General features: G+C 43.2%; 1 protein-coding gene across 1 annotated transcript in view; it reads left to right on the plus strand.

Moving 5' to 3' along the window:
• Positions 1–5242: 5242 nt before the first annotated feature.
• The window catches only part of LOC126291823 (luciferin sulfotransferase-like), a 74793-nt gene continuing 63390 nt past the window's right edge, over positions 5243–16645 (plus strand). Inside the window, exon 1 of the mRNA XM_049985524.1 lies at positions 5243–5296. The gene's annotated coding sequence lies outside the window, so the exon portion shown is untranslated. The remainder of the gene's footprint in view (positions 5297–16645) is intronic.

Below are 16645 nucleotides of genomic sequence, written 5' to 3' on the forward strand. Positions count from 1 at the left end.
TGTTTGATAAAGAGAGTACTTGGCGACTTGGAACAAAATTTGAAAGTAGTTTTGAATCTTTTCTAAACCTTCTCTCCTTTACAGGCATAACGTCAAAAATTTAGTATATTAACTCACATGTCAAGTAATAATAAAGCTAAAGTTGTTTTCCTCCCCCCATGAACCATGGACTTTGCCGTTGGTGGGGAGGCTTGCGTGCCTCAGCGATACAGATGGCAGTACCGTAGGTGCAACCACAACGGAGGGGTATCTGTCGAGAGGCCAGGCAAACGTGTGGTTCCTGAAGAGGGGCAGCAGCCTTTTCAGTAGTTGCAGGGGCAACAGTCTGGATGATTGACTGATCTGGCCTTGCAACATTAACCAAAACGGCCTTGCTGTGCTGGTACTGCGAACGGCTGAAAGCAAGGGGAAGCTACAGCCGTAATTTTTGCCGAGGGCATGCAGCTTGATTGTATAGTTACATGATGATGGCATCCTCTTGGGTAAAATATTCCGGAGGTAAAATAGTCCCCCATTCGGATCTCCCGGCGGGGACTACTCAGGAGAATGTCGTTATCAGGAGAAAGAAAACTGGCGTTCTACAGATCGGAGCGTGGAATGTTAGATCCCTTAATCGGGCAGGTAGGTTAGAAAATTTAAAAAGGGAAATGGATAGGTTAAAGTTAGATATAGTGGGAATTAGTGAAGTTCGGTGGCAGGAGGAACAAGACTTCTGGTCAGGTGGCTACAGGGTTATAAACACAAAATCAAATAGGGGTAATGCAGGAGTAGGTTTAATAATGAATAGGAAAATAGGAATGCGGGTAAGCTACTACAAACAGCATAGTGAACGCATTATTGCGGCCAAGATATATACGAAGCCCACATCTACTACAGTAGTACAAGTTTATATGCCAACTAGCTCTGCAGATGATGAAGAAATTGAAGAAATGTACGATGAAATAAAAGAAATTATTCAGATAGTGAAGGGAGACAAAAATTTAATAGTAATGGGTGACTGGAATTCGAGTGTAGGAAAAGGGAGAGAAGGAAACATAGTAGGTGAATATGGATTGGGGCTAAGAAATGAAAGAGGAAGCCGCCTAGTAGAATTTTGCACAGAGCACAACTTAATCATAGCTAACACTTGGTTTAAGAATCATGAAAGAAGGTTGTATACGTGGAAGAACCCTGGAGATACTAAAAGGTATCAGATAGATTATATAATGGTAAGACAGAGATTTAGGAACCAGGTTTTAAGTTGTAAGAAATTTCCAGGGGCAGATGTAGACTCTGACCACAATCTATTGGTTATGACCTGTAGATTAAAACTGAAGAAACTGCAAAAATGTGGGAAATTAAGGAGATGGGACCTGGATAAACTGAAAGAACCAGAGGTTGTACAGAGTTTCAGGGAGAGCATAAGGGGACAATTGACAGGAATAGGGGAAAGAAATACAGTAGAAGAAGAATGGGTAGCTCTGAGGGATGAAGTAGTGAAGGCAGCAGAGGATAAAGTAGGTACAAAGACGAGGGCTGCTAGAAATCCTTGGGTAACAGAAGAAATATTGAATTTAATTGATGAAAGGAGAAAATATAAAAACGCAGTAAATGAAGCAGGCAAAAAGGAATACAAACGTCTCAAAAATGATATCGACAGGAAGTGCAAAATGGCTAAACAGGGATGGCTAGAGGACAAATGTAAGGATGTAGAAGCTTATCTCACTAGGGGTAAGATAGATACTGCCTACAGGAAAATTAAAGAGACCTTTGGAGAGAAGAGAACCATGTGTATGAATATCAAGAGCTCAGATGGCAGCCCAGTTCTAAGCAAAGAAGGGAAGGCAGAAAGGTGGAAGGAGTATATAGAAGGTTTATACAAGGGCGATGTACTTGAGGACAATATTATGGAAATGGAAGAGGATGTAGATGAAGACGAAATGGGAGATACGATACTGCGTGAAGAGTTTGACAGAGCACTGAAAGACCTGAGTCGAAACAAGGCCCCCGGAGTAGACAACATTCCATTAGAACTACTGACGGCCTTGGGAGAACCAGTCCTGACAATTGACAGATGTGAAAATTACCGAACAATCAGTTTAATAAGTCACAGCTGCAAAATACTAACGCGAATTCTTTACAGACGAATGGAAAAACTGATAGATTCAGACCTCGGGGAGGATCAGTTTGGATTCCGTCGAAATGTTGGAACACGTGAGGCAATACTGACCTTACGACTTATCTTAGAAGAAAGATTAAGGAAAGGCAAACCTACGTTTCTAGCATTTGTAGACTTAGAGAAATCTTTTGACAATGTTGACTGGAATACTCTTTTTCAAATTCTAAAGGTGGCAGGGGTAAAATACAGGGAGCGAAAGGCTATTTATAATTTGTACAGAAACCAGATGGCAGTCATAAGAGTCGAGGGGCATGAAAGGGAAGCAGTGGTTGGGAAAGGAGTGAGACAGGGTTGTAGCCTCTCCCCGATGTTATTCAATCTGTATATTGAGCAAGCAGTAAAGGAAACAAAAGAAAAATTTGGAGTAGGTATTAAAATTCATGGAGACGAAGTAAAAACTTTGAGGTTCGCCGATGACATTGTAATTCTGTCAGAGACGGCAAAGGACTTGGAAGAGCAGTTGAACGGAATGGACAGTGTCTTGAAAGGAGGATATAAGATGAACATTAACAAAAGCAAAACCAGGATAATGGAATGTAGTCAAATTAAATCGGGTGATGCTGAGGGAATTAGATTAGGAAATGAGACACTTAAAGTAGTAAAGGAGTTTTGCTATTTAGGAAGTAAAATAACTGATGATGGTCGAAGTAGAGGTGATATAAAATGTAGACTGGCAATGGCAAGGAAAGCGTTTCTGAAGAAGAGAAATTTGTTAACATCGAATATAGATTTATGTATCAGGAAGTCGTTTCTGAAAGTATTTGTTTGGAGTGTAGCCATGTATGGAAGTGAAACATGGACGATAACTAGTTTGGACAAGAAGAGAATAGAAGCTTTCGAAATGTGGTGCTACAGAAGAATACTGAAGATAAGGTGGATAGATCACGTAACTAATGAGGAGGTATTGAATAGGATTGGGGAGAAGAGAAGTTTGTGGCACAACTTGACTAGAAGAAGGGATCGGTTGGTAGGACATGTTTTGAGGCATCAAGGGATCACAAATTTAGCATTGGAGGGCAGCGTGGAGGGGAAAAATCGTAGAGGGAGACCGAGAAATGAGTACACTAAGCAGATTCAGAAGGATGTAGGTTGCAGTAAGTACTGGGAGATGAAGCAGCTTGCACAGGATAGAGTAGCATGGAGAGCTGCATCAAACCAGTCTCAGGACTGAAGACCACAACAACAACAAAGTTGTTTTACACAAGGCACACCACTGGCCATTAAAATTGATACACCACGAAGATGACGTGCTACAGACGCGAAATTTAACCGATAGGAAGAAGATGCTGTGATATTCAAATAATTAGCTTTTCAGAGCATTTACATTAGGCTGGCGCCGGTGGCGACAGCTACAACGTGCTGACATGAGGAAAGTTTCGAACCGATTTCTCATACAGAAACAGCAGTTGACCGGCGTTGCCTGGTGGAATGTTGTTGTAATGCCTCGTGTAAGAAGGATAAATACATACCATCACGTTTCCGACATTGATAAAGGTCGGATTGTAGCCTATCGCGATTGCGGTATATCGTATCGCGACATTGCTGCTCGTTTTGGTCGAGATCCAATGACTGTTAGCAGAATATGGAATCGGTTGGTTCAGGAGCGTAATACAGAACGACGTGCTGGGTCCCAATGGCCTCGTATCACTAGCAGTCGAGGTGACAGGCATCTTATCAGCATGGCTGTAACGGATCGTGCAGCCACGTCTCGATCCGTGAGTCAACAGAAGGGGACGTTTACAAGACAACAACCATCTGCACCAATAGTTCGACGACGTTTGCAGCAGCATGGACTATCAGATCGGAGAGCATGGTTGCGGTTACCCTTGACGCTGCATCACAGACAGGAGCGACTGCGATGGTGTACTCAACTACGAACCTGCGTGCACAAATGGCAAAAAGTAATTTTTTCAGATGAATCTAGGTTCTGTTTACAGCACCGTGATGGTCGCATCCGTGTTTGGCGACATCGCGGTGAACGGACATTGGAAGCGTGTATTCGTCATCGCCATACTGGCGTATCTCCCGGCGTGATGGTATGGGGTGCCATTGGCTACACGTCTCGAACAGCTCTTTTTCGCATTGACGGGACTTTGAACAGTGGACGTTACATTTCAGATGTGTTACGACCCGTGACTCTACCCTTCATTCGATCCCTGTGAGACCCTACATTCAGCAGGATAATGCACGACCGCATGTTGCAGGTCCTGTCGGGTCTTTCTGGATACAGAAAATATTCGACTGCTGCCCAGGCCAGCACATTCTCCAGATCTCTCACCAATTGAAAACGTCTGGTCAATGGTGGCCGAGTAACTGGCTCGTCACAATATGCGAGTCACTACTCTTGAACTGGGGTATCGTCTTGAAGCTGCATGGGCAGCTGTACCTTTACACGCCATCCGAGCTGTGTTTGCCTCAATGCCCAGGCGTACCAAGGCCGTTATTTCGGCCAGAGGTGGTTGTTCTGGGTACTGATTTCTCAGGATCTATGCGCCCAAATATCGTGAAAATGTAATCACACGTCAGTTCTAGTATAATATATTTGTCCAATGAATACCCGTTTATCATCTGCATTTCTTCTTGATGTAGTAATTTTAATGGCCAGTAGTGTAGTTCGATTATTTATGGAATCGTGAGTTTACTGGTGTGTTATAAAAAAGCAACTTAAGCCACTGTCTGTAAGAGATCTTTTTAAAACGTCAGTAAAAAATAATAAAGAAATTCACGGTAGTTACAGAGGAATTAGCTGTTTTGTGCTGCACACTTCTAGATAAAAGTTTGCGAACTCATAACAGACGTGGACGCTCCGCCTTCACTTCATTCAAACAGAAAAATTCCTCTGCTACTCAAGTTTCATGGTAGCATTGAGTCTCGTGGTAGGTCGGACCTGTAAGTTTCCACTGCTTCCCGCGAAACAATTGCGCTTGTTGGGATGATGTGGGGGCGGGCAGACGCCGTCTTTACGCAACCCGTGTTTCGAGTGGTCCTGCCGTGTTTACCACGATCCTGAAGCTCACGCGCCTGTTTAAGATAAGGGGTCACCAACTACACGGCACGGGGTCGCTTTATACTCATATATATAGCTGCTGCCTTCTGGTGCAGGACTTACTGGTACCGCCGAGCCGTCGCTTTGATACGGTGAGTGGAGAAAAGCGCAATCCAGCTACGCTCTTGGTAAGCAAGGTAGTGGATCTCTCTGCAGGCGGCACTCAGCGCAAACACACATTGACCGAAAAAAATAGCGACACCAAAGAATAGATAATGTAGACTAATGAAATTTCTGGAATGTATTTCTTTGGGTAACAGATTTGATTAACATTGCAAGATCACACATAAATGTAAGCGCGAGATAAGCCGCTGCAAATGTGACATGGTGGTACATTAATAACCAGTGCAACCGTAAGAATGTTAAATGAAAGCATGCAAGCATCCATGCATCGTGTTGTGCAGGTTCCGGATGTCAGTTTATGGGATCCGTGCCTATTGCACATGGTCGGTCAATAGAGGGACAGTTAATCCTGTTTGCTGATGATTCTGGAGTTTTCATCTGATGGCATCCCATAAGCGCTCGATTGGAGACGGAACTGGTGATCAAGCAGGCCAAGGCAACATGTCCACACTCCGTAGAGCATATCGTGTTACAACAGGAGTATGTGGGCGGGCGTTATCCTGTTGGAAAACACCCCCCTGGAATAGAAGAACGCTTTCACCACCTATATAGCTGCTGGTAAACCGTTCGGTATGTGATGTCGTGGTCCAAGAAACTCTTCTGTCCTTACGTTTCGTCCAGGACTGCGCTAGACATCTTCAGAGGCGCTCCTCGGCTGAGTCTTCCCGAATGACTGGTCGGACGTCCGAAAGCGACGTATGTACTTAGGAAAGTGGGACGTGGTCGAAGTAACACGCGATGAGCAGAGATAATCCTTGTCAAAGATAAAACTTAAGTATCGATTGTCGTCTTGTCAAAGATAAAATTGTCTGGCGATTCTGCAAAGCTGCTCTCCATATGTCGCTGAGTTTCATTGCCTCCTCTTTTCAATTAAAATTATCCTGATGCTTATAAATTTCAATGGCTTCTCTACATAGTCGTGGATAGTAACTTAACGTTGTAGATAAAATTTCTGTTTCAGAAAACTTCACTTCGCGGTTTCCTGACTGAAGAGCATGCTCTCCTACAGCTGATTTCTCTATTTTTTCCTAGTCAGCAAAGACTTTTGTTCTCTTTTAGCCGTGTATTTACGCTCATCTTGGTAGTTCCAATATAAACTTTACCACACGTACACGGAATTTTGTACACACCACATGGCGTGGCTAGCTTCAATGCCTAATGATGCTCACGGAAAGAGGTGAAGAGAATTTTGCGACCAAGGAACAGAAGACCGAAGGACAAGGATGGATGACAATGACGGAAAAATACAGTTTCTCTTCCTTTTATTAGAAAAGTAACGGATCAGATCGGCAAAATTTTACAGAAACACATCAGACCGGTCTTTAGACCAACAAAGAAAATAATTCAATTATCCCGATCTGTGAAGGATAAACTACCTCATCTGTCGACATGATGTGTATACAAAATTCCGTGTACGTGTGGTAAAGTTGCTATTGGAACTACCAAGAGGAGCTTAAATACACGACTGAAAGAGAACAAAAGTCTTTGCCGACCAGGAAAAAATAGAGAAATCAGCGGTACGAGAGCATGCTCTTCAGTTCAGGAAACCACGAAGTGAAATTTTCATAACCACAAATTTTATCTACGTCAAATTATTATCCACGACTATGTAGAGAAGCCATTGAAATTGCCGGCCGCGGTGGTCTCGCGGTTCTAGGCGCGCATGCCGGAACCGTGCGACAGCTACGGTCGCAGGTTCGAATCCTGCCTCGGGCATGGATGTGTGTGATGTCCTTAGGTTAGTTAGGTTTAAGTAGGGGTCGAATGAACACAGCAGTAGAGTCCCATAGTGCTCAGAGCCATTTCAACTATAGAAATTTATAAGCATCAGGAAAATTTTAGTATAAAAGAGTAGGAATGAAACTGAGCGACATATGGAGAGTAGCTCTGCAGAATCGGCAAACAATTTTATCTTTGACAAGACGACAATCGATACTTAAGTTTTATCTTTGACAAGGATTATCTCTGCTCATGACGTGTTTCTTCGACCACTCCCCGTTTCCTACAGTATATATGTCGCTCTCGGACGTCCGACCAGTCAGTCGGCAAGACTCAGCAGAGAAGCGCGCCTGAAGATGTCCAGTGCAGTCCTGGGCGAAACGTCAGGAACAGAAGAGTTTCTTGGACCACGACCTCACATCCTGAAGGGTTTACCAGCAATGGTATTCATGAATGGCAGCACAGCTGGTCGAATCACCAGACTGACGTACAAATTTGCAGTCAGGATACGTGGGATAACCACCAGAGAACACCTGCTGTATTACGAAACTGCACCCTAGGCCATAACCTCAGGTGTAGGTGCAGTGTGTCTATCACGCAGACAGGTTGGTTACGAGCCATGACTGACCTCCGACTAACCAACACACGGCCATCACTGGAACCGAGGCAGCACCAGCTTTAATGAAAAACACAACAGAGCTCCACCCTGCCCTCCAATGAGCTCCGCGCTTGACAGAACTGAAGTTGGAAATGGAGGTGGTTTGGAGTTACTGGAATGTACGCTACAGGACAGATGGCTCGAAGCTGTCGTTGAAGTAACCGATTTGCACCAGTTCGTTGTGTCACTGTGGTGCCATCTACTGCTCAGATTACTGCCGCAGATGCAATACGGTGGTCATTCCTCTCCGTAGTGCCCCGTACCCGTCCGTAGCCCGGTATTACTGGGAACGAACGTTCGCGTGAAAACCGCTGACAGCATCGTGTACAGTCTTTCTGAAGTATTGCAGAGAGAACATCCAGCTTCTCGTAGCTGTGTTACACGACTTCAAATGGTTCAAATGGCTCGGAGCACAATGCGACTTTACTTCTGACGTCATCAGTCGCTTAGAACTTAGAACTACTTAAACCTAACTAACCTAAGGACATCACACACATCCGTGCCCGAGGCAGGATTCGAACCTGCGACCGTAGCGGTCGCTCGCTTCCAGACTGTAGCGCCTAGAACCGTCGGCCACTGCTGCCGGCTACACGACTCCGATCAATCTCAGTGAGGTGCAGATAATGACTTGTATGTCGCCTTAAAGGCATTCTTGATTAATATCAACTCACCATATAGGATGTAAAAGTGAACTAGCGCTCGCCACCATTGTGGCATGTATTTAAAGCAAACATTTGCATCTTCATAGTGGCGCCACTAGCGCCACTCTCACGCTAATGGCGCGAAATCAGAACAGATACTGTCTTTCAGTTGTAGAAACACGCCCACCAACTTTCGTTTATGTCGCACAACTCTTTCCTGGTATTACTATTTTTTCCGTCAGTCTGTTTGCGCGTTGCACGAGCACAGTGAAGTAAAGATGGTTATTGAAAGTACTTTTGTGACGCGTTATCACAAATGAAGGAGGCTCTGAACAGCTGATGAATGTCATGACTATTGCACGCCTAAGAATTAAAATACAGTTACAGTCAAAATGTAGACATATCTTTTGTTATGCAAACATCTTCTTTGCTGTGACTGTGCGTCAGAGCGTAGGTGAATTTATGTACGTAGATAGAACCAGTCCAACACTTATGTTGTTGGTAATAAAACTCGTAGCTCTTTTTAACAGAAACTCTTTCTCTTGACACTTTTCGTTGGATACAAACTTTTCCTCGTAGCATCGTTGAAAGACAACTTTCACAAACGTATGCAACGACTTTCAGATTAACTTGAAGAGTCTAACTAAAAACTAAACTCTGCCCGAACAAACCATGATGGCCCAGCGGAACCGACTGACCGTCGTGTCATCCTCAGACCGCAGTCGTCATAGGATGCGGATGTGGAAGGGTATGTGGTGTGAACACTGCTCTCTCGGCCGTATGTCAGTTTACGAGACCGGAGCCGCTACTTCTCAGTCAAGCAGCTCCTCAGTTTGCCTCATATGCGCCGAGTGCAGCCCGCTTGCCAACAGCGCTCGGCAGACCGGATGGTCACCCATCCAAGTGCTAGCCCAGCCCGACAGCGCTTAACTTTGGTGATCTGACAGAAACCGGTGTTACTACTGCGGCAACGCCATTGACGAAGAGTAACTGGTTGTCGATAATTCTGTTGTCGCCGGACACGGTGCTCTTCTGGCTGCTTGCTGTGGTCTAGGCAGTGACTGGCATCTAGCCTGGCGTAAAACTGACCTCGTGACCGTGTGTCGGTTTGTATCGAGAGAGGCCGCTGATGGTGGGCGTGTCTCGCTAGTTCCGTCTTGCTGGAGTGGCCAGAGATGCTCCGATAGCAAGCGGCGACTTTGTGGAGTCGATTGTGGTCAGCAGCGCTACGCCTACCGATTACACCGCAAGAACTGCATTTGGCAGAGACATGAGATGAACGTGCAGATAACGGGGTTGAAATCGATGGAGATGGAATGACATTAAACATCGGCGGAGAAGCCCTCAGAAATTCCGATCTAATGAATGCTTTGTGACGAATTTACCGGTCCAGCTCACATTTCCGTTAGTCGCGACATTCTCATTTCTTTGGAGTTCAGCATTTTTAGCACTACATCATGGACATCGTTTCACATTACTGTATTTCCATTCTTCCTAAGTAATTGTCGTGTTGGCGTTCAGTCCAAGGCTGGTTAGATACATCTCTCTAACCTAGTCTACCCGAGGAACCCTCTTCACTCCTAGTAGCTATTATACCTTCCAACCATTTCACTCAGCTTATTTTAGTGAAGCCATGATCTCCTTGGACAATTTTTATCATCCACGCTTCTATCCGTTACAAAGCTGACGACCCTCCATGCCTTAGAACGTGTCATACTAGCCAACCCCTTCGTCTAGTCACGTAGTACCATAAATTTCCGTTCTCCCCATTCAGTACCGTTTCATTGGTTATTTCATCTACCCATCTAATCCTCGGAATCCTACTGTACCACCATATTTGTAACGCCTCTATTCTCCTCTTCTCTGAAATCTTTGTCGCCCATGTTTTCTGATATGTACAAGGCCACACTTCAGACAAATATCTTCAGAAAAGAGTTTCCTTACTATAACCAATCTGCAGTTTATATAGTCTCCACTTTAGCCATAATCAGTTATTTTGCTAGATAACTGATTCTACCACTCTGTGTGTTCTATTTCCTAATCTAATTCCCTCAGCATAATCTGATTAAGTTCTTCTTCGCTCCATTAAACTTTTTTAAAATTTTGCGGAGTTTATATTATGATCGCTCATCAGAACACTACCCATTCTTATTAATATCAGCCAGCTACACTGCTCTTTAAACGGTTTTTCTTTTTTTTTTTAATTTGCGAATTGACACTTAGGATCACGCTATAATTTCATTTCTTCTTTGTCTGAAGTTTACACTTTCTCCAGTACTCCTTCATATGGAGGCTGTGGTGTTGCTTCTGTTCATCCGTCCAGGTTCTTCCAGTCTTCTTAGTTCTTTTGAATTGAAATCCTTCCAAATTTTGAGTCAAGGTACGAAATGTATCCCTATTTAACATCTGAACTTCCCGAATGTCGATCCTTTCCAGATCTTTACGAGTTTCCTTAATCCATGTCGTTGTCTTCTTTTTCCACAGGTAGTCTAATATCCTTTTGGTTAGTCTGGTTTTGTCCATTCTATACAGACGTCCTAGAAATGGCCTCCGAGATATTCTCCGCCTTTTTGTAGATTTAATTGTTGCTCCAAAGTTTCTAGCCAGTTTCAACTTGGGTTGGACCCATGATTTTCCGTAATATTCTTCTTTCTAGTATATCCAGCTTTTCAAACCTGTAATTCATTGAGAGGCATAATTCACTGAGAGGCACTCCCTTTTTACCAAATTATAGTAGTGCGTTATTTTGGAATTCCAAGAGATGCACTTTTTGTTGTAAATGTTTTTAGTTAATCCTTAATCTCTCTCTCCATTTTTGAGATCCGGTCCCCAACACCAGCTTTCTCCAGTCCGTTCTCTCGTATGGCTTCACCGAGATATTTCAATTTTTTTACCCCCTCAATTCAATCTCTGTTTCAAGGAATTGTGGTCCATGTCTGTTACTTACCATGAATTTGCTCTTCTCCTTCGAGATCCTGTCTTGCGAGTGATACTTTCTTGTAGGCTGATCTGTATGCCTCTTCTTCTAAGTTCTCGACCGAGAGAGGCGGCGCAGTGGTTAGCACACTGGTCTCGCATTCTGGAGGACGATGGTTCAATCCCGCGCCCGGCCATCCTGCTTTAGGTTTTCCATGATTTCCCTAAATCGTTTCAGGCAAATGTTTGGATGGCTCCTTTGAAAGTACACGGCCGACTTCCTTCCCCGTCCTTACCTAACGCAATGGAACCGATGACGTCGCTGTTTGGTACTGTCTCCCAAAGCAATCAACCAACCGCTATGGTCGCAGGTTCAAATCCTGCCTCGGGCATGGATGTGTGTGATGTCCTTAGGTTAGTTAGGTTTAAATAGTTCTAAGTTCTAGGGGAACGATGACCTTAGAAGTTAAGTCCCATAGTGCTCAGTGCCATTTGAGCCCTTTTTTTGAAGTCGGATGGAGCCAGGTTTTCTTATGAGGTTGTTACTCCTCCCCCTCCTCCTACCTCATCACTTGCAAGATGAGACTCCAGGCATGTGACCGGCACTGGCGGAGTTTTTAAATGGTTTTTATGTTATAAATCACTCACGATGAGCCCATTTCGGCCTGGATATTGTCATCGTCAGGTGCTCTGTAAATACATAAGTAAGTGATGGTCTTAGTACAGTGGTCTGTAACTACGATCGGAAAAGTAATAATAGATTCTTTTGGTGGTTTTACCTTGCATGTAATATCGTTGCTGCCATGTCCTCTCTGTTTTCTAGAATTAATAGCTTCTTCCTAGGCATACGTTGGAGATGGTTATCTGACTTTACTCGGTTTTTATGAATGCTATTTTTCTCTTGATTGTCTGGATGACAGTCGATCAGTAATATTACGTGTTAACATGGTTAGCAATATAAGTAAGTTATATGTGGAAATTCAGATTTTTTTATTATTTTTATAGTTTTGGTTAGAATTATGTTTTTTCCTGGAATTTGTTTTGGTTTTAGTTGAGGTTTTTATGTTATAATTTTATTTTTTCGTGATAATTTTGTTATTGTCAATGATTTGTGATATTTTCTTGGTGTTATGTCTTCGCTGTACGCTCTTCATGTTGCTATCACTGTTACTATTTTATGTATATTATAAGGGGGTTGTTTGTGTTGTTGCCCCAGATGATAGTTAGACGAAATATTTGTCAGGATCCTTGAGGTACGGCAATACGCGAACACGAGAAGTAAGTTTAAACAGTTTTATCAACAAAGGCGGATTATAAAACACGCACGCTACACACACATATCATCACTGTTTCTGACACCCTAATTACGGTCGTATCGAAAGGCTCCATGGTGAGCTAAGAAAAGAGACATATTCGCGCCCGAGGCTACGCCTGTTAATACGGCGCTCTGAGGACGACGGCCAGCCCTTACTCCCAGCGTCGCACAGCGGCCGGACACACGAGTGCTGACCAAGCAAATAGTCAGCGGTCCAGACAGATCGGCTGGCGAGCGCGTGTTACGTGCCGTACGACTGCATGAAACCCATAGACCCTTACACTATGTATTATAAAGCACAAACATCAGAGACACTAAATAATACATATTCATAGTAACAGAGATAACAACGTGAAGAGCATACAACGACGACAGAACGCCAAGGAAACATCAGAAAGCACAGAAAATAATCAAATTATCACGAAAAACGAAAAATATAACATAAAAACCTCAAGTAAAACCAAAACAAATTCCAGGAAAAAAGATAATTCGAACCCAACCCACAAAAATAATGAGAAACATCTGAATTTACACACGTCACTTATTTATACCCCCCCCTCCCCCCCCCCCCCCCCCCCATGAACCATGGACCTTGCCGTTGGTGGGGAGGCTTGCGTGCCTCAGCGATACAGATGGCCGTACCGTAGGTGCAACCACAACGGAGGGGTATCTGTTGAGAGGCCAGACAAACGTGTGGTTCCTGAAGAGGGGCAGCAGCCTTTTCAGTAGTTGCAGGGGCAACAGTCTGGATGATTGACTGATCTGGCCTTGCAACATTAACCATAACGGCCTTGCTGTGCTGGTACTGCGAACGGCTGAAAGCAAGGGGAAACTACAGCCGTAATTTTTCCCGAGGACATGCAGCTTTACTGTATGATTAAATGATGATGGCATCCTCTTGGGTAAAATATTCCGGAGGTAAAATAGTCCACCATTCGGATCTCCGGGCGGGGACTACTCAGGAGGATGTCGTTATCAGGAGAAAGAAAACTGGCGTTCTACGGATCGGAGCGTGGAATGTCAGATCCCTTAATCGGGCAGGTAGGTTAGAAAATTTAAAAAGGGAAATGGATAGGTTAAAGTTAGATATAGTGGGAATTAGTGAAGTTCGGTGGCAGGAGGAACAAGACTTCTGGTCAGGTGACTACAGGGTTATAAACACAAAATCAAATAGGGGTAATGCAGGAGTAGGTTTAATAATGAATAGGAAAATAGGAATGCGGGTAAGCTACTACAAACAGCATAGTGAACGCATTATTATGGCCAAGATAGATACGAAGCCCACACCTACTACAGTAGTACAAGTTTATATGCCAACTAGCTCTGCAGATCATGAAGAAATTGAAGAAAAGTACGATGAAATAAAAGAAATTGTTCAGATAGTGAAGGGAGACGAAAATTTAATAGTAATGGGTGACTGGAATTCGAGTGTAGGAAAAGGGAGAGAAGGAAACATAGTAGGTGAATATGGATTGGGGCTAAGAAATGAAAGAGGAAGCCGCCTAGTAGAATTTTGCACAGAGCACAACTTAATCATAGCTAACACTTGGTTTCAGAATCATGAAAGAAGGTTGTATACGTGGAAGAACCCTGGAGATACTAAAAGGTATCAAATAGATTATATAATGGTAAGACAGAGATTTAGGAACCAGGTTTTAAGTTGTAAGACATTTCCAGGGGCAGATGTGGACTCGGACCACAATCTATTGGTTATGACCTGTAGATTAAAACTGAAGAAACTGCAAAAATGTGGGAAATTAAGGAGATGGGACCTGGATAAACTGAAAGAACCAGAGGTTGTACAGAGTTTCAGGAAGAGCATAAGGGGACAATTGACAGGAATAGGGGAAAGAAATACAGTAGAAGAAGAATGGGTAGCTCTGAGGGATGAAGTAGTGAAGGCAGCAGAGGATAAAGTAGGTAAAAAGACGAGGATTGCTAGAAATCCTTGGGTAACAGAAGAAATATTGAATTTAATTGATGAAAGGAGAAAATATAAAAATGCAGTAAATGAAGCAGGCAAAAAGGAATACAGACGTCTCAAAAATGAGATCGACAGGAAGTGCAAAATGGCTGAACAGGGATGGCTAGAGGACAAATGTAAGGATGTAGAAGCTTATCTCACTAGGGGTAAGATAGATATTGCCTACAGGAAAATTAAAGAGACCTTTGGAGAGAAGAGAACCACGTATATGAATATCAAGAGCTCAGATGGCAACCTAGTTCTAAGCAAAGAACGGAAGGCAGAAAGGTGGAAGGAGTATATAGAAGGTTTATACAAGGGTGATGTACTTGTGAACAATATTATGGAAATGGAAGAGGATGTAGATGAAGACGAAATGGGAGATACGATACTGCGTGAAGAGTTTGACAGAGCACTGAAAGACCTGAGTCGAAACAAGGCCCCCGGAGTAGACAACATTCCATTAGAACTACTGACGGCCTTGGGAGAGCCAGTCATGACAAAACTCTTCCAGCTGGTGAGCAAGATGTATGAGACAGGCGAAATACCCTCAGACTTCAAGAAGAATATAATAATTCCAATCCCAAAGAAAGCAGGTGCTGACAGATGTGAAAATTACCGAACTATCAGTTTAATAAGTCACAGCTGCAAAATACTAACGCGAATTCTTTACAGACGAATGGAAAAACTGGTAGATGCGGACCTCGGGGAGGATCAGTTTGGATTCCGTCGAAATGTTGGAACACGTGAGGCAATACTGACCTTACGACTTATCTTAGAAGAAAGATTAAGAAAAGGCAAACCTACGTTTCTAGCATTTGTAGACTTAGAGAAAGCTTTTGACAAAGTTGACTGGAATACTCTTTTTCAAATTCTAAAGGTGGCAGGGGTAAAATACAGGGAGCGAAAGGCTATTTACAATTTGTACAGAAACCAGATGGCAGTCATAAAAGTCGAGGGGCATGAAAGGGAAGCAGTGGTTGGGAAAGGAGTGAGACAGGGTTGTAGCCTCTCCCCGATGTTATTCAATCTGTATATTGAGCAAGCAGTAAAGGAAACAAAAGAAAAATTTGGAGTAGGTATTAAAATTCATGGAGATGAAGTAAAAACTTTGAGGTTCGCCGATGACATTGTAATTCTGTCAGAGACGGCAAAGGACTTGGAAGAGCAGTTGAACGGAATGGACAGTGTCTTGAAAGGAGGATATAAGATGAACATCAACAAAAGCAAAACGAGGATAATGGAATGTAGTCAAATTAAATCGGGTGATGCTGAGGGAATTAGATTAGGAAATGAGACACTTAAAGTAGTAAAGGAGTTTTGCTATTTAGGAAGTAAAATAACTGATGACGGTCGAAGTAGAGAGGATATAAAATGTAGACTGGCAATGGCAAGGAAAGCGTTTCTGAAGAAGAGAAATTTGTTAACATCGAATATAGATTTATGTATCAGGAAGTCGTTTCTGAAAGTATTTGTTTGGAGTGTAGCCATGTATGGAAGTGAAACATGGACGATTACTAGTTTGGACAAGAAGAGAATAGAAGCTTTCGAAATGTGGTGCTACAGAAGAATACTGAAGATAAGGTGGATAGATCACGTAACTAATGAGGAGGTATTGAATAGGATTGGGGAGAAGAGAAGTTTGTGGCACAACTTGACTAGAAGAAGGGATCGGTTGGTAGGACATGTTTTGAGGCATCAAGGGATCACAAATTTAGCGTTGGAGGGCAGCGTGGAGGGTAAAAATCGTAGAGGGAGACCGAGAGATGAGTACACTAAGCAGATTCAAAAGGATGTAGGTTGCAGTAGGTACTGGGAGATGAAGCAGCTTGCACAGGATAGAGTAGCATGGAGAGCTGCATCAAACCAGTGCCAGGACTGAAGACAACAACAACAACTTATTTATAATGATAACTATGTAAACATATAATATCGCTGATCCATTATCATTGAAGCTGTCAAAAGAAAAATAGCATTCATAAAAAAAGAGTAAACTCAGATAAACGTCTCCAACGTATGTCTAGGAAGAAGCTATTAATTCTAGAAAACAGAGAGGTCATGGCAGCAGCGATATTACATGCAAGGTAAAACCACCAAAAGAACGTA

This window comes from Schistocerca gregaria, chromosome 9 (genome assembly GCF_023897955.1).
Source record: "Schistocerca gregaria isolate iqSchGreg1 chromosome 9, iqSchGreg1.2, whole genome shotgun sequence".
In the NCBI taxonomy this organism is placed as follows: Eukaryota; Metazoa; Arthropoda; class Insecta; order Orthoptera; family Acrididae; genus Schistocerca; species Schistocerca gregaria.